This window comes from Phocoena phocoena, chromosome 12 (assembly GCF_963924675.1).
Source record: "Phocoena phocoena chromosome 12, mPhoPho1.1, whole genome shotgun sequence".
Taxonomy (NCBI): Eukaryota; Metazoa; Chordata; class Mammalia; order Artiodactyla; family Phocoenidae; genus Phocoena; species Phocoena phocoena.
This window is the reverse complement of record NC_089230.1, coordinates 56,778,141-56,804,241: the sequence shown is the minus strand read 5'-3', so window position 1 is coordinate 56,804,241 and position 26,101 is coordinate 56,778,141.

The window sequence follows — 26,101 nt, the reverse complement described above, 5'->3', positions numbered from 1 at the left end:
TATTTATCTCAGAGTGTTACAAACTGACAACTTCTTCTGGATATTGGAGGAGAAATAAATGGAAGACAAATTTTCCTATCAGAAATTGGCCCTTAGTATGTTTAGTGCCCAATCAAATCTTCCAACATCTCACACATGATATGTTCCAGGAATCATGTACCTTGGTATCACCATATATTAGGGCTATATTCTTGTATACTTTGAAGTTTAAGCAATTCCACACAAATCTGCAAGTTTTAATAAGACTATAGCAAAACTGCCCCTATACTACATTAGAAAAACATATTTTCATTCCTCTAGCATAGGGAATTTTTATCATAATTTCCATACTGATCATTACAGGATCTCATAAGATATAGAAATTTCTCTATTACTAGAGATGGGGAAAACAATTCAGTGGTGTTGTGGACTGAATGTTTGTGTCTCCTCCCCCTACCCTCAAATTCATATGTTGAAATCCTAACCCCCAATGTGATGGTATTAGGTGGTGGGGCTTTAGGAAAATGATTAGGTTATGAAGGTGGAGCCCGTATGAATGGAATTAATGCTTTTATAAAAGAAATCCCAGAGATTTCTTTTTGCCAAACAAGGGTACAGTGAGAAACTCCAGTCTACAACCGAAAGGAGAGCTCTCACCAGAACCCGACCATGGTCTCAGACTTGCAGCCTCCAGAACTGTGAGAAATAAATTTCTGTTGTTTATAAGACACCCAGTCTATGGTACGCTGTTATAGCAGCCTGAGTGGACTAAGATGGAAATCAGTACCCAGAAGTGGGAGTGCTGCTGTAAAAATGTGGACATGGCTTTGGAACTGGGTAATGGGTAGAAGCTGGAGGAATTTTGAGCTGCATGCTAGAAAAAGCCTGAATCATCGTGAACAGATTTTTAAAGATAATTCTGGTGAGACCTCAGCAAGAAAAGAGGAGAGCTGTAGAGAGGGCTTCCATCTTCTTAGAGAGTACCTAAGCAACCACGAACAGAATATTGGTAGAAATACGGACAGTAAAGGCCACTCTGATGAAATCTGAAACAGAAATGAGGGACATGTCATTGGAAACTGGAGGAAGGGCAATCCCTGTTATAAAGTGGCAAAGAACTTGGCTGAATTGTATTCATTTTTTAGTGTTTTGTGGAAGCTAGAACTTGCAAGTGATGAAATTAAATATATAGCAAAGGAGATTTCTAAGGAAGGTGTTGAAGGAGCAGCTTGGTTCCTCTTGACTACTTATAGTAAAATGTGAGAGGAGAGAAATAACTAAAGATGACATGGTTAAGCAAAAAGGAACTAGATACTTAAAGATTTGAATATTCTCAGTCTGTCCATATTACGAAAAATGAGAAAGCTATTCAGAAGAGAACAATAAGGGTGTGATAGACTGGACAGGAGATTAGTGTGGGTGTGACCCAAGGATTTAATCAACCACCTCAACAAAAGGCAGGAATAGAGATGAGACTATAACAGCAGAAACGTTGCCAGCTGGAACTGAAGGAAACAGAGGATGGAAAAAGACCCTGCAGGACCAGACCACAGAATCATTCAGTTGTGAACTTGTACTATTCTTCAAGGCATGGGAAGAAGGACCCCAAAGGTGCTTCAGAGATTATCAGGGCTGCCCACAAGCCTAGAGTGTGGTGGGGTGGGGAGGGCACCTGTCTCCCCCTTGGTTTCAAAGGATGAGTCTAACGCTCAGTGAAGCCATGGGGCAGGGTCAGCCACTGGAACCCTTGGGGAATACAAATCCCACCCCAACAGAGAACATCATGAACTCTTGAGACTTGACCAGTTTCTACCTTTAAACTACAATTTACAATCACCTTCATCCTGTGTTTATCCCAACAATCCATTTCCAATGGAAGTTTTCAATATGGATATAGAAGCAGTGTTACTCTGGTTTGCTGCAATAATTGGCATTTTGGTGTGGGTGACTTGGTTGTAAAAATGAGGGCATGGATATAGAGAGGTTGCATCCTCTCTATATCCATGCCCTTTGCAGGGTGACTTTGTAGATCCTAACATCAAGAAGTGGAGTCTATTTCCTCATCTCTTTAAAGTGGGTAGGTGCTGTGCCTTGCTTTGGCTGGATAATGTGCTGAGATTGTGTCAATTTCAAGCATAGGCTTCAAGGGGTCTTGATTGCATCCACTGGTCCTATTGGTCCCCTACCACCACGCATGAACAAGCCCAGGCTATATTGCTGGATGATGAGAGACACATTATCACTGACACATAGTAGGTGCTCAGTAAAATTCTTTATCTATCTTTATATTTTATGTAAGTTTTTGTAAGTTATATACAATTCCTCTTTTTAAAGAAATGTATACATATTCAGGGTAATTGCATCAAATTCTTAAGAATGATCATTTGAACTGTTGCTTCTTCCATTTATTGCCAAATTGGAACTTGGCAACATAGGACCATAGGACTTGTCAGAATCCCACCCACTGGCATGCAGGGAACATTTCAGAAGAGCACCCTCACTCAGATGCAGGCCCAGATCCCAGGTCTCTTATCCAAAAATAAAACTGAACTTGGTAGTGGGGCAGAACTAGGGCAACAATGTGACCAGAAGTCTTATAGCTGTTGTTGGGTCACTGGATCTGAGCTTGGAATTGTATCTCCATCAAGTGTACCAGCCTCACAAGATATATTACCTGCTCTTTTCAGGTTAGATATAGGTCTGGCAAAGGCCTGGGTCTGCCGGTGAAGCCTTATGAAACTTACTAATGTATTTAGTTTTAGGGGTCAGGATTAGATAGTTGTGAGGAGACTAGAGTTGATGACTAAACTTTAAAATAATTTTAGTTGTTAAAGACTTATTGAATCAAATCCTCTGATTTTCTTTCTTTTTTTTTCTTTTTGATAAATTTGTTAAATTTACCTTCTTTATTCTGTCTAAAAGTTCTAGTCTGTGCAAAGGATGCAGAATGCACGTATAGATGGCGTACTTGTCAGATGGCTGCCTTTTTTTTTTTTTAAATGCCACTTTGCTATATATACTGTGATTTGAGCCTTTTTTGTAAGTTCTTGAGCCTGATCCATTACTTATGCTCTGTTGCTGAGTCTCTACTGTCTAGGATGACTTGATGGATTTCTTCCTGACAGAATGAATTATGCCATGTGGTTTATTTTCTCTTACTGTGTTGAGGTAATACTGGGGAAAAATGTTAATATTTTCAAAGCTTGCACCACAGGAAGATTGGGTTTTGAATACAAGATTAAATTCTACTGAACTTTTCCACAGTGGATGAGATACTTACATTAACATGGTCTAGAAAAAATTATCTATAAATAAAATGTTGGGATTTGTAGTTCTGATAACTTCTGACCTAAATGGAAATATATCATAATTTTGAGCTTTGTTCTTATCGATATGTATTTAAGACTGACTTTATGTCTGAAAATTGAAAGGTGATTTTGAGAAAGGGGGAAGACTGAGTAGTTGATATGTGAGCATGTTAAAATATTTTATTTTAAAACCCTGTAGTTAGTTTAATTTAGTGTCATGAATATAGACTTCACTGATTCAGGATTTGTGTTTATTAGGAAGCAGGCTAGATGGAAGTTTATTTTCACATTATTTGAGACATAAGTTTTTAAGGAAATAAACAACATGACTAAGGGAAACTTTATTTACAAAGGATTTTTTCAAGAAATTTGTAGATTTGTTTTATAATTATTAGTTTGCATTCAAAGATATGTTTATTCATTTGTCAACAGGTTAAACCCAGTTCAAATTATATATGTTTAAAATAGTCAAATTAACTTTCAACAAATTTGGAAATTCTTTTAGCAATACTATACATTTAATTGTTAATGTACCTCTAATTTTATTTTGTTTTTGTAGTCACCTTGCACTACCAACTTGAGAGCACTTTTTTTCTTTTTTTTTTTTTTTTGGCCATGCCATGTGGCAAGCAGGATCTTATTTCCGCAACCAGGGATCAAACCCATGCCTCCTGCAGTGGAAGCACAGAGTCCCAACCACTGAACAGCCAGGGAATTCCCTACCTCTAATTTTAATAGTGCCATATTTCCTTATGCGTTATCATCCATAAGTTTTGAACTAAACATCTGATCTCCCCTCCATAATTCTCTTTTTGTATGTTTCTGTGACATTCAAAGCTTGATAAGAGCTATGAAATAATTTTGATGTGACTTTTTTTATTTTTGTAAAAGTAAAAGGGGCACTGGTAATTGCTCTTCAGTTGATCTTTCACGGCATCCTGGGGCTGCTTTATGTGGGATCGGGGTGGGAGTGGGAATAGTCTTCAAACTAGAATTGTGAAATTCTAGAGTTTTCTAGATGTCTGGTCAGCATTAGTCAGGGAAATATGCATCATTTCAATTCAGTAAGTTTAGCAATAAAATATCTACTGATAAGAGGGAGGAAATATGCACATAAATATGGCAATGGATATAGTCCTTCAGTTAAGTCTATGTTCTTTACCAGTGTTGTGTGTGCCAGTTACAATCGAGGAGAGCCTGGAAGGTTAACCTCTTCTTCATGTGCAGTTAGCCAATATTCTACAAACTATTTTGTTTGGGAAATAGGGTTGATTTAAACTTACTAAGATCACAGGGATATGGTCTACTTCAAATGAGTAACACAACAAACAGATCAAATAGCTCAAGGTGTGATGTGGAAAATCCACGAATTTTCTTGAAAATAAAATCTTAAAAACCAAAATCTGTACAAAAAAGATGTAATCAATGTGCACTGCATGAGTCAGCTTTTACAAAAATGTAAACTAGATGGTAATTTAACAAAAATATAATACGTATATTGGGAGAATGGGGAGGGGATGTTTGTGTGTGTGAGTGTGTGATTTGTGTTTTGTGTGTGCATTTTATGTGGAAAATTATCCTGATTTTTCATCATAGTAAATCAATATTGTCAAAATTTTTTAAATTAATAAATTGTAGTTTAAGATTACTACTTAGAAATATATATGCATTGTTGTGGTTATAATTGTGGGCTTGAACCAGACTTGCTTGGGTTAGAATCCTGGCTCCATGACTGACTGTCTATGTGACCTTGGGCAAAAGTTACTTGACCTTTCTCTGCGTCAATTTCCTAGCTAGAAAGTAGGAATAACTGCCTTGTAAGTTATTATGAGGAATCAATGAGTTAATATTGTAAAGTACTTAGAAAGCTCTTGTCATGTAGTAAGCACCATGAAAGCAGTTGTTCACTAAAATAAACAATGTATTCTTTTTTTAATTAATTAATTAAGGGTTTTGTGGTGGGGCTGCCTTGGGTCTTGTTGCTGCACGCTGGCTTTCTCTAGTTGCGGCCAGCGGGGGCTACTCTTCGTTGTCGTGCGCGGGCTTGTCATTGTGGTGGCTTCTCTTGTTGCGGAGCATCGGCTCTAGGCGTGCGGACTTCAGTAGTTGTGGTTCGGGCTCTAGAGCGCAGGCTCAGTAGTTGTGGTGCATGGGCTTAGTTGCTCCACAGCATGTGGGAACTTTCCGGACCAGAGGTCGAACCCGTGTCCCCTGCATTGGCAGGCGGATTCTTAACCACTGTGCCACCAGGGAAGTCCCAACAATGTATTCTTAAATTATGAAATAATCAGCTAAGAGAGTTGACAGATATTTCCTCTTTTTGTTGGAAATTTTAAGGGGGGAATGTATTGAGTTGGGGTACTGCAACTTTTTATTAGAAGGCTCATAGTACTATTAGACTTTTAAAGCTATGTGAATGGTACTTGGATAAAAATAAAAATAGAAACAATTAAACATTACAAATTGAAATTTGTAGTTTAAAAGAAATCTTTATATTGGAATTCACTGAGAATCATTATAAGCTTGTGAGGAGAAGCTAGTTGTTTCTTTGTTTTTTGTTTTTTTTTTGACAGACCATCATGGTAGATTGTTGGCTCAGTAAACATTGGTTGAATGTTTAATAAACAGTCCAGTTGGCTTGTCTTCCTTGTGGAAGGAAGATCTTCCTTTTCTCCAAGTGATGCAATCATTTTGAAACTATAGACTGTAACCATTCAAAATAGGTGATATGACTATTTAAACTCTACATGCAGTGATGCATTGAGCAAGTCCTCATAATCAACAGACATATTGATAGGATCTTGAAACTGGTGCTACTTCCAAAGGAAAGACTGAACTGGGAAAAGTTTGGAGGTTGATGCTGTAGGGACTGCACAGAGTGTAGGTGGTAAGCTGAAGAGGAAGTGCACACTGAGACCCAGATAGATACAACACATTTAGATGATTGCGTGAAGGGACTCCCAGAGGGAGCTGGCACTTAGGGACAGAAGCCTGGATGGCCTCTGTACTGATGGCTAGGGGCAGCTTGAGCACAGGAAACTTAGGTGGCCTGTTTTCAGAAATGTAGGAAGGCAATGGGAAGGATGTTTTCCTGAAGGCATGAGGAAATAATATCCACTCAACTTCACTGCTGTGCTTTACACAGGTTTTGGGTGGCAGCATGCTAGATGCCACCAGGCAGGATCTGGGACTTCTACTTCTAGTAGAAGTAGCTAGAACTTAGGGATCACGGCACAGAAGGCTCTGAGGAGTCTATTTTCAGAAATTCAATGTATAGAATTAGGAAATACTATTAGGTTAACTATATGAATGTGCTTATATTTGACCTTTTTCTCTCCAACATTTTGTCATGAAAAATTTCAAATATATGGTAAAATTTGAAAAAATTTTAAGGGAATAGTATTTAATTGTTTCTTAACTATGAAACAGCGATTTCATTTTGCTTACCTAGTACATGACCCAGTGAGCTTAGGCTGCGTGCTGAAGTGGTTTGTTCTTTGGCCTCCTGAACCCTACAAACCCAAGTATCATGGCCAGTACCTATGAATATGACTGGTTATGGAAAGTACCGAGAATTGTTGTAGATAAGATCCTGATGCACAGCACAAAAAAAAAGCTATCCAAATACATTTCATCCCCTGTCACATGGACCCAGGTAATAAGAATGCTTCATAAAGAACAAAATATAAACCAACAGAAAACTTGATTGTTTGGAGAGGAAAATATGTTTGCTTATTCGGAAGTTCTGACGCTTTTATGAAAAAGGTCTTTAGCAGATCATTATTTTAGACTTTCTTCATATTTGCATAGATCATATTTTCTCATTATTGTCACTTGTGAAAACAGGATTCCTGAAGGAAGTGGTATACAGGCTAACAATGAAATGATAACTGATTTGAATGTAAAATAATCTCTTATGATTTTCCCATGCTGGTAGATAAGGATCAGTTGGAGATTTTTAGCCCATGAAAGAAGCTTTTTGTATATCTCCCCAGTCTATTAATCTTCCACATTAGTCAGTATTCTTTAAATCAACAGAATCATATTTTATGCCTACCTAGAGATGGCTTCTTGGAAACCATAATAATAATTGATCTGCGACAGACACCTTGATTAGAAAACAAAACCAAAAACAAAACAAAGAAAAAATATCCCAGCTGTGGGCCATGCTGATGTTTTCTGTGAAATGGACTTGGGCTTAACACAGTTAATTCACTTATTTCCTGGAATATTATTAGGCGATTTAAAATAATTACAGCAACATTTATGAGAAACTGTTGGCATTTTAAGCTTATGAAATTGCTTTTTAAATGTGCATAAAATGTAATGCCTTTGTTCCTAAGGCTACAAGCACTGAACCAAAACTAATGACTGTAAGCTACCCAGTGCCACACCTGACAAACTGTGATTTGCTGCGTAACTTAGTATTTGGGCAAACTTGCTGTAACTGGAACACACATACACACACATATATATACTAAATTCTCACATTGGATCTTTTCTTTCAGTTGTTTTGGAATCAATCATTTGCCATCTCTTTTTTTTAAATAAATTTATTTTGTTTTACATATTTTATTTTTGGCTGCATTGGGTCTTTGTTACTGCACGCGGGGTTTTCTCTGGTTGCGGCGGGTGGGGTCTACTCTTCATTGCGGTGCACAGGCTTCTCATTGTGGTGGCTTCTCTTGTTAGAAGCACGGGCTCTAGGCGCGTGAGCTTCAGTAGTTGTGGCACACAAGCTCAGTAGTTGTGGATCGCGGGCTCTAGATCACAGGCTCAGTAGTTGTGGTGCACGGGCTTAGTTGTTCTGCAGCATGTGGGATCTTCCCGGACTAGGGCTCGAACCTGTGTCTCCTGCATTGGCAGGTGGATTCTTAACCACTGCACCACCAGGGAAGTCCCCATCTGCCATCTCTTTAGCCAACAATGTTTTTAGCTAGAAAAATAGAAATTTGGATGATTTTATTACACGTTTAAAAATATTTTCAACTATTATCCTTAATAGAGTCTAGATGCTTTAAAAATTCTATAATTTTTCAACTATGCTAGTCAAATTCTTCTTTTATCTTTGGTGCCATTTGGTTTTTCAGCAGATGGCTATAAGGGCAGAAGGTCAATTAACTAAATATAGAACTATAGGCCAGTTGGGCACTTAAAATATTTGATCTCCTTTACTGCTATGTGAAAAATGTTGGATTTGTTGAGTCTAGTAAGGGTTTGGGGATGTTAGAAGGTAAGTCCTAGAGGGATGGTGTAGGGTCAGGGATATACATAGATGACAGCTATGTGCCTATGGAGGCCTTCATTTTTGGGTGCACCTGGAACGGACTTCTCTAGCACATGAATATGTCTGATGTAACACAGAGAAGTAAAATTATGTAGAAAGTTACAACATCAGTGCTGGTTATTTAATAAAGTGAATTCTTCGACTGATTATTATGGATGTTATAAGCATATTATAGTCACTGTGCTGTAAATGGGAAGTAAGTCCCCCATAAGATCTTTAAGGATCACTCTGTCATATCCATGGGAGTTACACATGGAGAAGCCTGTGAAATTAAAGGATTTATTATACTCACAGGTCCTTGAAGAGGGAGGCACACACGCCATACACAGGGGACCACATGGGGAGAGGCCAAGGGAGCAGGCTCAGCCAGGGAGGTGGGGAGTTGTGAGAGAGTGAACGCTCGTGGGCAAGTGCCTTTATTGTGGGTTGAGGTGGAGTACACAAGTAAAAGGCACTAGCGATTTCACTGGTCTGTTTGAATGTCACTAGGTCATAAGTCAGGAGAGGGCAGGAAGGGGAACTTGGGGCAGGGGCCAGCCTATTACACTAGTGCACCTGGTCCCCTGCATGAAACAGCAGGAAAATGTGGTTTTAAAAATTTATAATAAAGTCACATAGTATTGTTTATAATGATTTATATAATTTATCCAGGCTCCTAAATGTGTAAGTACTGTTGGGGACAATATAGCTTTCCTTTTTCACAATAAACTAACTTTCAAGAATGCCTTTTCCCCCCGCCAGTGACATCAAGGGATCATATAGAAATTTTCCAGATAATTAAAATGCAGAAAGCTACTTCATTTTAACATTATTGATGATTTTTTTTCCCTAAAAAGATATGTGGTTGGCGAAATAACGGCCCCTCAAAGCTGTTCACGTTCTAATCCCTGGAACCTATGAGTATGTTATGTATGGTAGCAAGGGAGAAATAAGGTTGCTGATGGAATTAAGGTTGCCAAACAGCTGACTTTAAGATAAGGAGATTATCCTGGATTATCCAGGTGGGCTCAGTATAAGCATGAGAGGAAGTAGGAGGCAGAAGAGTTGGGTCAGAGTGATGCAGCACAAGAAAGACTCCAACGACCATGGCTGGCTTTGGAGATGGAAGGGGTCTGCAAGTCAAGGAAGAAAATGGATTCTCCCCGAGAGCCTCCAGAAGGAACATAGCCCTGCTACCTGGATTTCAGCCTGGTGAGACTCATTTTGGACTCTGACTTCCAGAAGGATAATACCTTTGTGTTGATTTAAACTGCAAAGTTTGTGGTAATTTGTTACAGCAGCAGTAGGGAAGCTAACACAGTGTAACATACTTCAGTGTTTGTTTTTTCCTAGGAGCATTAACTCTGGGTCCTCCTTAGACCTCTAAAGGATGCTACAATTCTGAAGTCAAGGTTGTTTTCTTTCTCCTCTCCAGTCCATTGGCTGCTGTCCTTGCTTTAGCTAGTATGCTGTTCCTAATACCTGCGCCCCCAACTCCTGAGCAGCCGGGGAGTGTGGGGTTTCAGGGCCGGATATCAGGAGGGGTTTCTCATTCTGCCGCTTGGGATCTGTGAAACCTTGGGGCGCTGTCTTTACCGCACCAAACCTCTGTTTAAAAGACAAGAGAATACCCAGCTTGTAGGGTCGTTGTGAGAATGAGGTACGTAATGTCTGCTGACAAGGCACAGGTGAGGACGTCGTGATCTAGTGGCTAGTTACGGTGAAGCTACAACCAAATCCAGAGGCCTTTTCCGCCTTGTTCAGTTTGGCGATGCGGGCTGGGTCTATGGACCTGAGTTCTGTGGGCACCTGGACTTCTGGATGAAAGATGTGATTATACAGTTGTATCTGGGTGGCTCCATACACTCTGCTTTCTTCCTAATCCCCACTACAGGTAAGACCTGTCAGGTACCTGCCATTTTTATGTATTTTTATTTGTTTGAAAAAGTAATATATACTTATGGCACAACATTAGACCAGAATCTAAAGTGTATACAGTTAAAGTAAGTCCCCCTGTAACTTATCTCTAATTCCCTAGATCCCCTCCCAGGAGGCAACTAGTTTTTCATGAATCCTTCCTGGGATAGTCTGGGCACATTTCAACGTATACTCTGCTTCCTTTCCACAAACGGGAGTATATTCTATGCTTTTCTCCTAACCTTTTCCTTCCCACTGAATTTTTCTTAAGTAACAATCCAAGTCACTGCCTCTTGTAAATAGGTAAATATTTACAAGTTTACAAATATCTTGTAAATAGTAAATAAATACGTTATTTATTTGATGAGTGTCAAAAGAATGAACATACTTACCTTGCAAAGGAGGAGCAACTGTACACTTGTGCAGGCGTGAAGTGGTGGGCTTTGTGATAAATCACAAAACTATTTCCTTGTACTTAAAATAAGCTTCAATTTAAGTGTTAAAATTTATAAACTTTCAATTTACAATGTGCTGTGACTCATTAATTATTCTATTAATTTAAAGATGGCTCTCTGCTGGCAAGAAAGTATATCAAGAACAGCTAATCCTTGCCATTCAGTCCCCAAGTTTCTCTGCATTTTTCTAAGAGTATAGATTCTTTATAAGCATGTATCATCTTCTTTTTACACCTGCCCAATATTTATAATGATCATTCTCTCTCCCTTTATAGTGTCTGTGGGCTTCTCTAAATTTTGCTTTCAAAACAGTTTTCTATCCTTCTCTAGCTTGCCTGCAGTTTATCTTTGTCACCTGGATTTCATTATCTCTATCTGAGAAGGAAATATTTCACAGGTAGAACTCTAAATTATTAGTTATCATGACAGTCAAAGCTTAAGGCCATAAAGATGAAAAGAGTGGGGTATGAAAGGTAAAAATTTTGTAGAAAATTATGTATACATACCCTTATGCATGCACACATATATCTGTGTACATACATACATAACATTTAAAATGACTTGAAAAATTATTTCATAATTGATTTTTTGCCTCGTGACCCCAAAATGCAACGTGAAACTTTGTAGATTTCAAAAGGACTTTTTTGGACACTCATGAGAGAGTCGGAAAAGAACTCTGAAGGCCATTAATTTTAGATATGACCATGCAGCTATGCTATGTATTAATCTTCTCTGTCATTTTTCTTATCAAACTTACATTATCACAGACTGTAAGATAGATTTGTTTTTATCTTTCTCTCACTCTGTGTCCCAGGCAGGTGGCTGACTCTTGATCTCAAAATATATGCCATTTTCTATGATGAGTAACTATTGAGGTTTTTTTTTTTTTTCTTTCTGAGATGTAATTGGAGACTTAACACCTTCCTCCACAAAAGAGATTCTCAATATAGCATTTACTTTTATCTCCTGTAGAAAGCTAGGCTGAAATCTGGGGGAAATAACACCTTTCCCTCTATTGAATTATATTTTTGATTGGCCCTATGAAGTTCAAAATTTTTGTCTTAGTTCTTCATAATATTGTTAGTATCTGTGCCTTAGACATCCCCCCTCCCCTTTGCCTACTCTTTACCTCAACAAGAATCCTACAGACATAGATCGTATGAATTATATCTTCCATGGACTTTGTATTGAAACATTTGTTAAGAAGAATACATTAATTTCCCTTTTAGTTACCAGGTCATTTGAAATTGATGCTTGTGAAAGTTCTAGGTAGTTTGTTTCTGGTTTACACACCCTGAGGTCTACAGGGATCCTGGGAGTTAGATTTCTTTATGGGACATCATGGTCACCCTAAGTCCCCCAGGCATTCACTGTCAACTTCTTTTAAGACTCTCAAAGATGTGCTCACTGATGGTTCAAAGGGACAGGTAGTTGAATTGTTCTTTCCTAGGTGGTATTATTTACAGATCTCTTATTAAACCATTTGTTGTCTGCAGTAGGATTTTGAAAAGCATTTAGTAGGAGCTAATATTTATGCAATAGTGTTATAGATAATGCAAAAAAAATTATTAAACATTGACTCTGCCTTCTAGGATCTTAGTGATACTGTCATTTCAGGACGTCTCTTAGAGAGTAATTCTTCTCTAATGTGGTAGAATCTTGTAAGGGAAATCTGAGTTTCCTTTAAGATTCTATAGCTGTTTCTCGGGACATTCTGAATTCATGTTGTAGGTAGGCTAGAGGCCTGTTCATAGGTTCCTTAGATACTGGGTTCTACATAAAGGCCTCTCTATATTGGTCTCTTGAATAATTTCATTTCTGGAATTCTTTCTCTGAAAGGAAATGAGGTTGGGGAAGTCGGTAGTCATTGCCCTTTACATTTATAACTCCTGTCTCACAGCCTATGTTCTTCTTATCCCTATTTCCTCTTCTTGGTGCTTTATGTTCCTATCCTCCTTAGCTGCCCGTATTTTCTTCTGCTATGACCTGGGACACTAGCTGGGTAAATGCCAAAGAGGTCATAATAGCACTTTTACGGGTTGTTTTCCATCATTGCTGCTCTTCATTTAGATAAAATAAAAACAGTATTTCTAGGGGGTAGATCAAAGCAATCATCTGAGCTAGTGTAGGCTCAGCACCACTTAAAAAAATAGGTAGAACTAACATAATCTTAGAACATTTGCACTAGCAGGGCCATTGGAAAGTTTTCTCTAATAATTAACATAACTATACAAATTATGTATAGAGATTCAGGGTTTGCCTAAGATGACACAATGAATTAGTGGCAGAGACAGAATCTGCACCTAAATCTTCAGACTCCCATTTCAAAGTTATATGAATTTGTAAATTACCTTCTATTTAGAATTGAATGTCTAGAATGTGTCCATACCCATTGTTTTGATCCTGGCCAGTGGTATACATCTTCATGAGCTAAATTAGATGGTTAAATCTCAAACCTACTTTTGGACCAGCTAACTGTAACTAAGCACCGTGTAGTCCTGTACATTGCAAAGTGGACCACTTTGTGCCACCATTGCTCTCTGCCCACGTTGGTTCCAGCCACGTGTATAAGCTGAGGAAATGAATGGACTATGGGAACTGTTCCTTAAAGCTATATGCAGTCCTTCCATGTATTATAAAGGATGTAGTCAAGGAAACAAGGAGACGTTAATTTCTCCAATCAGGAGAGTATTTACATAATTAATTGGATAAAAAGTTAGACTTCTAATGTCCTTTCCACTCAAGAAAATACTATGGAACTCAACCAACAACCTACTGGGTGTATTAGTTATCACTACTCTACAATAAATTACTTGCAAATGTAATAGCTTAAAACAACATACATTATAATTTTACAGTTTCTGTGAGTTAGGAGCCAAGGTATGAATCAACTCTGTTTAGGGTCTCACCCAGGTAAAATCAAGGTGTCAGCTGGGGCTGTAATCTCACCTACATTTTGGAGTCCTCTTCCAAGCTCATTCAGGTTGCTGGCAGAATTGAATGACTTGCAGCCATAGGACTGAAGACAGCTTCCAGAGGGCGTCTCTGTCCAAATGCAGTTCACATCATGACTGACTGTTTCTTCAAGGCCAGCTGGAGAGTCTCTCTGACTTCTCCTGTCTCAGATCTCTAGACTCTTTTTCTAAAATAACAGGTTCATCTGATTAGGTCAGCCCCACCTTGGATGAGCTCCCTTTTAATGAATTTAACCTGATTAGGGACCCTAATTACATGTGTAAAATCCTTTTAACTTTTCCATACAACATAACCTAGTTACAGGAGTGATATCCTATCAGAATTGCAGGTCCTTCTCCCACTCAAAGGGAGAGATTATACAGGGTGTTACATACCAGGGGATGGGAGTCTTAGGGATCATCTTGGAATTCTGCCTTCCACACTCTGGGGAATAGGAGAGTCCCTTTGTGTTAAAATATTGAAAATAGCAAACTTATCATATGGAAAAACATATTTTCCTAGTTTAGTTTGTAAGTTTTTCCTCTTAGAATTATTTTTTTTAATTTATTTTTAATTTTAGTTTTATATTGGAGTATAGTTGATTTACAATGTTGTGTTAGTTTCAGGTGTACGGCAAAGTGATTCAGTTATACATACACATACATCCATTCTTTTTCAGATTTTTTTCCCGTATAGGTTATTACAGAATATTGAGTAGAGTTCCCTGTGCTATACAGTAGGTCCTTGTTGGTTATCTATTTTATATATAGTAGTATGTATATGTTAATCCCAAGCTCCTAGTTTATCTCTCCCCCTGCACCTTTCCCCTTTGGTAACCATAAGTTTGTTTCTGAAGTCTGTGAGTCTGTTTCTGTTTTATAAATAAGTTCATTTGTATCATTTTTTTAGATTCCACATGTAAGTGATATATGATACTTGTCTTTCTCCATCTGACTTACTTCACTTAGTATGATAATCTCTAGGTCCATCCATGTTGCTGCAAATGGCATTATTTCATTCTTTTTTATGGCTGAGTAATATTCCTTTGTATATATGTACCACATCTTCTTTATTCATTCCTCGGTTGATGGACACTTAGGTTGCTCTTAGAATAAGTTTAAATGACACATTTTTCTTCTATGAGATTAAGACATAGCCCTAACTCAGAAATGGAGAAGGCAGTCCTGCAGGCAGATCTAGTGAGCTGGGCTCCCTCTACATTGGGCTAGCTTTTCTGGAGTATTGTTAAGGCTTTGGGGATGGCTCTGTTTCCAACTCCAGTTAAATACATAATAGATTATCCTCCAAGTTAAAAAAATCACATGACTCCTAAATCATGTGAATACATGGTAATGCAATTGGTAATGAAAAATCTATTTGATCCTGAAAAATAGAAATAGTAATAGAATATACATAAAAGAAGTAGATTTTAGGTTTTTTCCTCCCAAACACCATTCAGTGATTTTGAACATTAATCCTGTTTTAGACCAGTGTCTATAAATGCTGGTGCATTTTTCTCTGAGAGTAGAAAGGAGTTTCTTTCCCCTCTTTTGATATCTCTTTGTAATACTATTACTAATACTGTGCCATATAATTAGTATATGGTTTTCTGTATGGGCATATCTGAAGTTAGGTTCTAGTTTAAGAAATTTGCTACTTACATCTGGTTCCTAAGCTATTAACTTCTAGTTTTCAACTCTATGGAACACATTGGCTAATAGTAAAAAGTGAATTATTTATCAGTAAGTAACTGCCTCAAATGCCCTCACTTCATAGACTATATGCTGAAGGGAATTGCTTATTTATATTTATGAAAATTGCTTTTTAAAACCATGAAAGTATAGAAAAAAAATCAATGCCAACTGTAGGTCTGCTATTTGTTTCTATTTGATCTGAATAAACTTTGGAGTGTGTATGTCCCGTAAGCCTTGATCAAAAATATGTTTTTGTTAGTCTATCATCCAAAGGTTTCATTGAAGAGACATGTATTAAGGGTTGGTTAAGTAGGTCACCCCATGGGGTGAGGGGGTGAGTGAGGGTGTGTGAGGTCAGTTTCAGAAAGCAGGGAGAGTCAGCTCCTTCTCTCCCCATTTAGCTGACAACACATGGATTTGTATGTACTGAGCCAGGGGGTCAGCAGATGCCTCACCGTCTCTCTGTACACTCTGGTCATATTAGTACATCATCTGCCCATCACTCATCCTCTTCCAGCTCAGGCTGTCCACCTGACTCATCAGAAGGTACTCAGCAGCAAAACTGCAAACCTCACTAAGATGCTAGCAATGTTCCTTCCACTCTCAACAACTGTGAACTTGTTCTGTTTTGGGGATTGGTCCAAGTCCATCTCACACCCAGATGGGAAGAGGCATCCACATTCAGTTTGCTCAGAATAGCAGACTGATCTTCACTGTGGATCTTATAAAAAATAAACTTTAATGAGGGCCCAAGGAGGCACAGGATTGCTTGAAGGCCATCTCTAGTAATAGCTTGGCTTTTTAGGGTCATTTGTTGCTCATACAGGTTACAAGGTTTTATCTTTCTTTTAATATATGTTCTGAACCTTGGGAGAGATGCTGGAAAAAAAATCTCCTATACTTTTAGGAATAGACTTAAATTTTCAGTGGTTAAAAATGTGTATTTCTGGACTTTTCAGCTATATGATACTTATTAATTACTTAGAATCTTACTTATTTAACAATGTTTCTTACCAGTAAATTTCAGTTAAATTTCACTTTACTGTTCTCATTCTTATTCTAATATTTAGTTTTAGAATAGAAATTGAAGCAGGAAGATGGAGGTTTAATGTGCTTTCCCCCCTAAAATGGAAATACCTTGTATTTTAATATAAAGATTTGGATATTGCCAAATTATTTTCCAGAAAGTTGGTAATAATTTAGACTTTTACCAACAGGTGTATTTAAGTATCTGTTTCTCTGCACCTTAGCCACTTTAAAAGTTTTTATCAATTTCATAGGCAACAACTGAGAACAGCATCACAAAGGCTCAGTGATTTGATACCACACAGCATAGTCTTAGAACGTTGAGGGTGCAGTTAGAGCAGAAGGAGCGTGTGGAGGTGGCAAGAGATGAGGTTAGATATGGGAAGAACCCAGATGGTTCTGGGTGGTGTGAGGTGTGTGCTCATGTGTGATGCTGAATCAAGGATTCGGACTTTATCCTGAGGGCATAGGAATCATTGAAGGGTTTACAGAGTGGAGTTGTGTAATCAGATATCATTTTAAAGGTCATTTTGGCAGCTGTGTGCAAGATGCATTGGAGGGGTTCCCAGATTGGAAGCAGAAAAAGCTCTTAGGAATTATTATTATATTCCAGATGGAAGATAGCCTTCACATAGACACACATAGACACAAAACCAACAAGGTTTAAAGAAAATCAGAGTGGTAGTTGAGGAAATACCTAATTGTGGTTCTGCCATTAAATTATTTTGTTTTTCTTAGCCTCTCTAGTTTTTATATTATGTGATATTCAAAGTCATAAATCTCAAACATATTTTTAAAACATGAATCCTTTGATTCCACGGCAACATTAAAATCCTATGCTATTAAACATGAAAATGTTCCCAAGAAATGAGCTGAGGGCATTACTTATCTCTAAGGATCTTTTGGTATATTGCAAAAAGAGATTTAGAAAATACTACTTTGGTAGATTGACTTTTTTTAAATGGCCTCAATTTTTGACCCCTCCCTGTAACGTGACTTTTGAGATGTGACGTTACATCAAAGGATGAAGTCTAGTTCTCCACCCCTTGAATCTGGCCTGGCCTTGTGACTTACTTTGGCCAATTTCATGACGTGATGGTATCCAGCTTTAAGCCTAGACCTCAAGAAGGCTTGTGCTGTTCTCTTCTCTCTTTGAGGACTCTGCTACCAGAGATTAGTGTGCTGGCATGTGAGAGACCAGTTGTCTTAACTAAGATTATCTTAGACCAGCCTATCCCCATTTGACTTCCCAGCAGAAATGTGGTTGAGCCCCACTGAGCCCAGCTCAAATCAGCAGAATCAGCCAGCCAGCCCAATGACTCTTGAGCACAAATGTTTCTTAGTGTATGGCACTGAGGTTTTGTGGTTATTTGTTATTCCTATTTTATGGATAAATTGTAAAGCTAAATTAGAAGGAAAATTATAATGACGTATAACTTTTATGATTTTGGAGGACTTTGGGCAATCCAATGAAATAAAGTGGAACCCAAGTGTTCTGTCTTCTAACTTTAGATTGTGCATTTCTAGCTATTCTGGCGTCTAAGCGATTGAATATTTCCTTTGGAATAAAAATTATAATAATCATTATTCAATATCCTTAAAGACTTTGCAAACTAATTTAGTGCATTTCTTTTTTTTTTTTTTTTCTTTTGCGGTACGCGGGCCTCTCACTGTTGTGGCCTCTCCCGTTGCGGAGCACAGGCTCCGGACGCGCAGGCTCAGCAGCCATGGCTCACGGGCGCAGTCGCTCCGCGGCATGTGGGATCTTCCCAGACCGGGGCACGAACCCGTGTCCCCTGCATCGGCAGGCAGACCCTCAACCACTGTGCCACCAGGGAAGCCCAGTGCACTTCATTTTTTAAAGATAATTTCATTTATTTTAAAAACCTGAATAGATACGTTCTAAAATTGAGGTTGCAATCTGAAATGCCTGTAGAGGCCAGGCATACAGCATGCTTGAGTGACTCGTGCTTGGTGTAAAATACTAGGCAGTATGAGAGATTTGGCAGAGTGAAGGACACATTTCCAATCCAAAGGCATTACATTCAAATTTTTAAGAATACTGTGCCACCCGAACACAACATACATGTGGGTCAATTCAGTCCATAGGTTGCCATTTTATGACCTCTATTTTAAAATTTTGATTTCTGGCCTATGTTCAATCACTAGCTCAAGCTTTACCTTTAACAGGTTTGAGCTGAATTTTGTGACTAAAAGAAAATGAAGGAAGGATGAGATGTTTTATGTCTTTTATTTCCTCCATCAGCCTTCCTATAGTAATCAGTACATATTAGATTGGTTCCAACATCTTTCCTTTTTATTACTCATCCAGATGTAATAGGAAAGAGCTAAGTCTTCTGGAAAAGTAAGTAAAACATCCCCATTCTGGAAGACCTGTCTGTGGCTAGTACCTAGAAAGAATTATTGTAGCTGTGGTGTACTTAAAGGTCACCTCCCCTTTGGTATGGAGAAGATGTTCACTGAGGCACCGACCTGGCACAAACTTGCAGTGCTTTATCACCAGCTGTCACAGCCCACCCTGACATGGATCTTGTAAGCAGACTCCAAGAACTGGCTCTTCATGTTTTTCACACACACAAGGTTTCAGGTTAGCTACAGGACATTTTTCTCCCTGAGTGTTAGAAGAGGTAAAAACAAACTTCTATTTAAATGTCCTTGTCCTCTTGAGCATGGTTCAGCGATTCAGGCAGATTGAATACCCAGCTTATTTAGAGTGAATTCATTAACAATGTATTTCAGAGCCTCTGCCATTTAGTTCTCTCTATCCCACTCCTTACCCCTCATATACGTATATGCACACACACAGTAGCTCTGACAGTAAGAGAGATTTTTCAAAAGAAATAAATTTTAAAAATGGATTCCATAAGAAACACTTTTAGAGCTATACAGTAGAAAAATGGAGAAAAGAAATGCTGGAAAAAGAAAATTATTTTGAAATTGTAGTAGTTTTAATTATAGAGTACTCTAAAGAGAGAAATAGTGGTGGCCATAATAGCTACTGATTTAAGAAGGAACATGAAAGGGTGCTTGTTTTCAAATGCTCCCATGGCTTCTCATAATTTGCAGAGAAAGGATGTTTTTAATAACTACTCAATAAATACTTGTTACATGGTTGACAGAATTCAGAATATAATTTCTCTAAACTTTATCAACCCCAACATGAGGAACCTTTTTACTCTTTGCATTAATAAAAAGAAATAGGTAAATTGTTCACTGTAACTAATAGTGTGTTACCTATGACATTTTAGTTTTTATTTAGTTATCTCTGTAGAAAGCACATTTTGAATCTCCTGGCTGATTATGAAGCAATTTATTCATTTATTTATTCATTCAAATAGTATTTATTCAGTGTTTTAGGCATAGTGCTGGGCATTGGGGGATAGTAATAATCAAGAAAGTCATGTTCCTGTTATTATGGAATTTGTCTTCTAGTTGGGAGAAATATCATTTAAAAATCATTAATAAATATGCAAATAAACAGGATAATTTCAGATTGTGATAAATGGCATAAAGGAAATAAACAAGATAATATGAAGGAAAGTAAAGGAATGGGAATTGGAATGATTTTGTCAATCCATGGTGAAATAAGTCCTTTCTGAATAAAATAATATTTTTGTAGCCATCTCATGCTTAAGAATAAGCCATCCAGAGATCAATTTTCAGTAATAACAGACTCATTTGTTTTCTACCACCCCACCCACTGGGAATAACTATAAAGCTGGAATAAATAAAAACAATATATTTGATAGCATCAGAGCGATAGCAAGATAGTAAAGATGTGTAAGGAAATACCTAGAAGTGAATCCGATATTTGTCATCAGTTTTCCCCTTGAGGCATTTGCTGATTCAGAAGTGGCAGCTGAGAAACTGAAGTTAAAACCATGGCTTAGAGGTTAAACTGGGAAGAGATTTTAGCAGTCTCTGAGTGCTGCTAGAATTTGGACCTCTCTAAGGAAGAGAGGCCCTGGTAAACACCTGAAGTTTTTAGTTGGAACCTCAAAGGGCTAATATCTAGGAGAAAGGGTGTGCTAGTAATACACCACCCCTCAAAATAATGGAGACCCAGTTTCGAATTAGCTCAGTGCCTGATTACATTATGGTGATCTCTTACTAGCTTAGTTGCTTGCCAGAAACAATTGTAAATCCTCTCTGATGGAAGATAACGTCATTCAGAGATTTCACAGTGTTTAGCATTCAATCTAAAGTAACTAGATGTATAAAAAGATAAGAACTGAATGAAAGCCAAAAGAAAAAAATCCTGGACAACAAAACATACCTATAGAAGGTTCAGATATTGAAATTATTAATATGAAATTATCAGATTTGGAATTTAAAGTAATATGATTAATATGCTTTATAAGTTTAATATAAAAGTGAGTATTTGATAGAGAAGTGGAAATTATAAGAAAAATAATAGGTAGAATTTCTAGGAATTCTTGTCTGAAAAGACAATAACTGAAATTAAGAATTCAATGAATAGTTTATCATCAGATTAGTCACAGCAGAAGAGAAAATTGGTGAACTGAAGATGGGTCAGAAGGAAATATTCAGACTGAAGCATAGAAAGGTAAAAGAATGGAAAACACAGAATATATATGTTATATAGGACATAGTGAAAAGTGTCAACATACGTGTAATTATAGTCCCAGAATGAGCAGAGAGGAACAGGATGTGGCAGAAACTACACTTGAACAGATGATTGCTAAAAAAGATTTAAACCACATTCAGGAAGACTCAATTAGCCCTAAACTGGATGAATACAAAGAAAACTGTACTTAGAAATGATGTAATTAAACTGCCAAAGACAAAGAGGCAATATCGTAGCAGTTAGGAAAAACAGGCATATTACCTTCAACAGAGCAATAATTAGACTGAAAACGGGATGGTCTCTTCAAAGTGCCAAAAGAAAATAACTTCCAATCTATAATTCTCTATGCAAATGTCCTTCAAAAAAAGGCAAAATTAATACATTTTTAAACAAAAAGTGACAAAAGTTGTCACCAGCAAACCCAAACTAGAGAATACTAAGGGGTGTTCTTTAAGCAAAAGAAATGATCATAGGGCTTCCCTGGTGGTGCAGTGGTTGAGAGTCCACCTGCCGATGCAGGGGACACGGGTTCATGCCCCAGTCCGGTAAGATCCCACATGCCACGGAGCGGCTGGGCCCGTGAGCCATGGCCGCTGAGCCTGCGCGTCCGGAGCCTGTGTTCCGCGATGGGAGAGACCACAACAGTAAGAGGCCCGCGTACCGCAAAAAAAAAAAAAAAAAGAAAGAAAAAATCATAGACGGAAGCATGAAGCTGCAGGGGAAAATATATGAGTATATGAATATTGACAGGAAAAAAACAGTATTGTTTATGAAAGCACAAGAACAATCATGTATTTCTTGTGCACTTTAGTTATTTTGTACACACACCTAGCCATACGTGTGTGTGTGGCTGTGTGTGTATACTGTATATATAGACAGTACATATATGTGTGTGTGTGTGTGTATATATATATTTTTTTTCTGTACAATGTATGTACCAAAAATCTATTCTAGTTACTATGTCTGCATAACAAATTACCCCAAAACTTTGTGGCTTAATATGATTACAACATATAGTTTGCTCACAATTTGGGGAGGGGTTGGCAGAGATAGTTTAAGCTCTGCTCAGATTGGAATCAGCTGGAGTGGCTCAAAGACTAGGAAGTAGAATCATCTGGAGGCTTGCTCGCATGGCTGGCAGTTGTTGCTGGCTGTTGGCTGAGACCTTTGCTGGGGCTGTTGACAGGAACACTTTGTTCCATATGGCAGCTGAGTTCCAAGAGGAGCCGCCTGACACATACTCACACATACACACAAAGAGAGAGAGAGAGAGAGAGAGATCTGATGAAAGATTATTAGATTATTCTAGGTAGAGGAAACAGCAAGTACAAGTGTCCTGAGGTGGGAATTATTCAGTGTTCAAGAGTCAGAAAGAAGAGCAGTGAGACTGAATAAGGGACATAGTCTTATGAGATAATGTTGGAGCTGGTCAGGGGAGGCAGGTGGGCGTGTTTCAAGTTCCAATCAGGGAAATAGTACTACAGCAGGTCGTGTCTGATGTGCTGGTTTGAGCACCGCCATATGTATAAGTATTTCCTACATAAGGATTCCCAGGAAGAGGAGATAATGTTAGATTTAAGGGTATTCTCTTTGTGAACATATGTAAAAACTATATTAAAAATTTATCATCATGGCCATTCTGATTTCTAGAATTTAAAAATAATTTTAGATTTAAGAACAATAAAGAAGTATTCTGAGTATACCATACTGGGTAAATAACCCAGTCCTTTGTTATATTAATGCTATACAACAACATATACCAAACATTTTGTAGTCATTGCTGAAATCTCACTGGAGGAGATGTTAACCGGCATGATATGCTAAGGATTCGAAGATATCCTGATGTGAACCCAAACCATTGAAGATTACTGACAGCTCGCTCTTAATATTAACATTTGCTACTTTTTTGTTAAAGAAATAATTCAGCCTAAATAAAAATAGCTAATGCAATGTTACTGGAAATAGCTTCCCTCCCCCCACCCCACCCCCAACTGTCTCTCACCTTCATCTCAGTCTTAGGCCGGCTGTCACGCAGTTGAAGAGACTTAAGACCATGCTGCGTCCAACATAAATGGACTTGAAGTATCAGTGTGGGACAAGAGAAAAAATTTGGAACGAAAAGCAGTATTTCTTCCTTCCATAGGGTCTAACTCTGTAGCCTTGAATTGGATTATTAAACTCAGAGAAAAAGGCCCTTCAGCAGCTTTCAGAATGCACTGACAGACACACTTTGCAATTGTTCTGCTTAAACACCTCGCCTTAATGGCTTTAATAATAAATTCAGTTTTCTGGCAGCAGATAAATTCCTTCAGAATTCTCCAATCCAAATAAATGCAGAATTACTGGAGTGCCTTGCTGCCATTATTTGATTTATACACAGAAAAGAGCATTGTCCTTTGTGGGCTATTTGGTGTTAGAACAAGATAACCCTCTTCTTATCTGGAGATTCCGTGTTTTGGGGGTCCAGCCTGTCTTTCCTCTGCCTGGAATCTCCATTCCTCTCTTGGTACCAAGAGAGGACTTAGTCCAAGGAAACTTGCCAGTCCTGTAGGATCTACCACATAGGTTATCTCCAGTGAGTTCTCAAGTCTCCCAAGTTAGTCACTCTTTGCTCTGGGGACCCCCAGCAAGTAATTCTTAGAGAACATTTTCATTGCTTTGTAATTCATTATTGTTTACTTAGGATGTCGGCTCTTTAAGAACAGAGACTGTTGTTTCTCCTCTTTCATTTTTCCCTTATAGCACCAGCACCATCCCTGGTGCACAGAGGAAGCCTGCTGAACATATGCCCTTAGTTCCAAAATGCATTTGCCACAAATCTTCACAGAGTTCATGCTTTTTGTTACACAATATCCTTTATTAGCCATGACATGATCATAGAGTTGCAGTGAGTATTAAGGAAAAGTACAGATTAATTATCTGACAGAGCAAAAGGTCATGCCACTTTCAAAATGGTTCGTTTCAAACAAAAGCAGTCAGATAAAGTACTATAACTGGAATCCATTCTCTGCAGTGGATGTGTTGGCAAAAAAATGATCCTGGATTATCCCCCCACAATAAAACATGTTATTTGATTTCCTGTCACAATTAGGGGAATTGATACATGTAACATTGTTCAACTTAATTTTTTTCCCCCTCACCTCCTGTTCAACTTACTCTCAACACAGGTGGTTCACACTAATGAATAAGTATATTAAGACAGCGAAAATGAAAATTATTCCAGCCATGAAAGATGCTTTGTGCTTCATGTTAAAAGTAAAAAAAAAGGCAAACAGGTCATTTGTAGGCATCTGCTTCTGGGGCAGCAATCTTCTGGATATTGATTCACCTCATTTTATGAGGATTAGCGCTAAGACTAAATGCTAAAAGACATCATAGGAATACTTTTTATATTCATATGAGAAAGTAAAGCTACAACAATCAAAATGACAAATACTGATTCTTATTTGCAAAAAAAGCAAGTTTTTAATCTGTTCAGAATAGAAATAAAAGTTTTGCTTACAGTATAACATTTATTAGTTTTTCTCTGAATCTGGCCTTACCTTTTAAATTATTTTTAAAATTTCCAACAAAAATAAAGAGCCACTTTAACTTTATTTATATTCTACCTTAATGTACAAATAAATTATGTCGGTATAAAAGGAAAGTGTACAAAACAACTGGTAAATAGATGAATTTCAGGCAGGAAAGAAAAACCCAACACCAACAAAAGCAGTACAATAGAGTGGTGAACACAAGGAATGCAGTCATAATGGCCTGAACAGCTGCCAGAAAGCCAGTAGGAAATGCAGAAGGGCACTAAAAGACAGTTATTGGTTAATGCCCTTATTGTTAAATTAAATTGAGTGTATATGATTTGTTGCATATTTAATACAGTTTGTTATGGTTGAATCTAACCATAATATTATTAATTGTATTACAGTCATGAGTATGTTGAAGAAATAAAAAGTATGTTCCTGTGTCTACTTAGTAGTCTAGTTAAAAATGGCTACTTCTCTTCTGTTAATTCTGATCTAAGAGAACAAAGAAAGTTACATTGTGAACACATTCCCTGCCACTAGGGGGATATTCTTAGGAGTGAAGTGGCTGGGTGTGCACCTACTCAGCTGTAGTACGCCTTACAAACTGACTTCCAAACTCATTGCATCAATTTATACTCTCACCTGCTTTTGTATAAGTTCTGGCTTTTTGACATCATTGACACACTTGGTATATTTTGTCTTTTTTGTTTTTGTCTTTCTAGGGGTCTAGAGTTATATCTCACTGTGCTTTCAATTTGTTTTTTTTTTTTTTAAGAGAGATAACTCTTGTAATATGGATTGCACTGGAAGACAACATAATGGATACAGACTTAGTAGGACTTGGACCTTGGATATGAACAGATGATAGCAGAGTAGCTGAGGTTGAAAGGCAGGATAACTGGAAGGATGACAGGCCTTTTTTTGGCCTTTAAAATTATTTATGTGAGTTCTCTTAAAGTTTTTATACATATAACTATATCATTTTTATACAGCTATGATTATTACAGAAATATCTACAATACTATTTTTAAAGATGGGGATACAGCCAAAAAATAGGCTTTTGGGTAGAAGATGATGAGGGCAGTGGAGTTTGAGGCATAATTAATACTTTACATTGGGTTACCATGGTTTTGTACTTAGAGGATTACCATTCCCAGATCATTAAAAAGCATAGTTAAAAAAAAAAAAAAAAAAGCTAAGGTTTAACTCTTAGAAGCCATGTTGTAATAATAAATCAAAGTATGCTTTGAAAAAGATACCAAAAACCATAAAAGGGATTTACAAAAGAAATGGCTTTCTGAAAGACTAGATCTGTATGCTACTACCCAATTCTTTGTAGCGTGTTTTTACTCTATTAAAGCTGAATTCTGC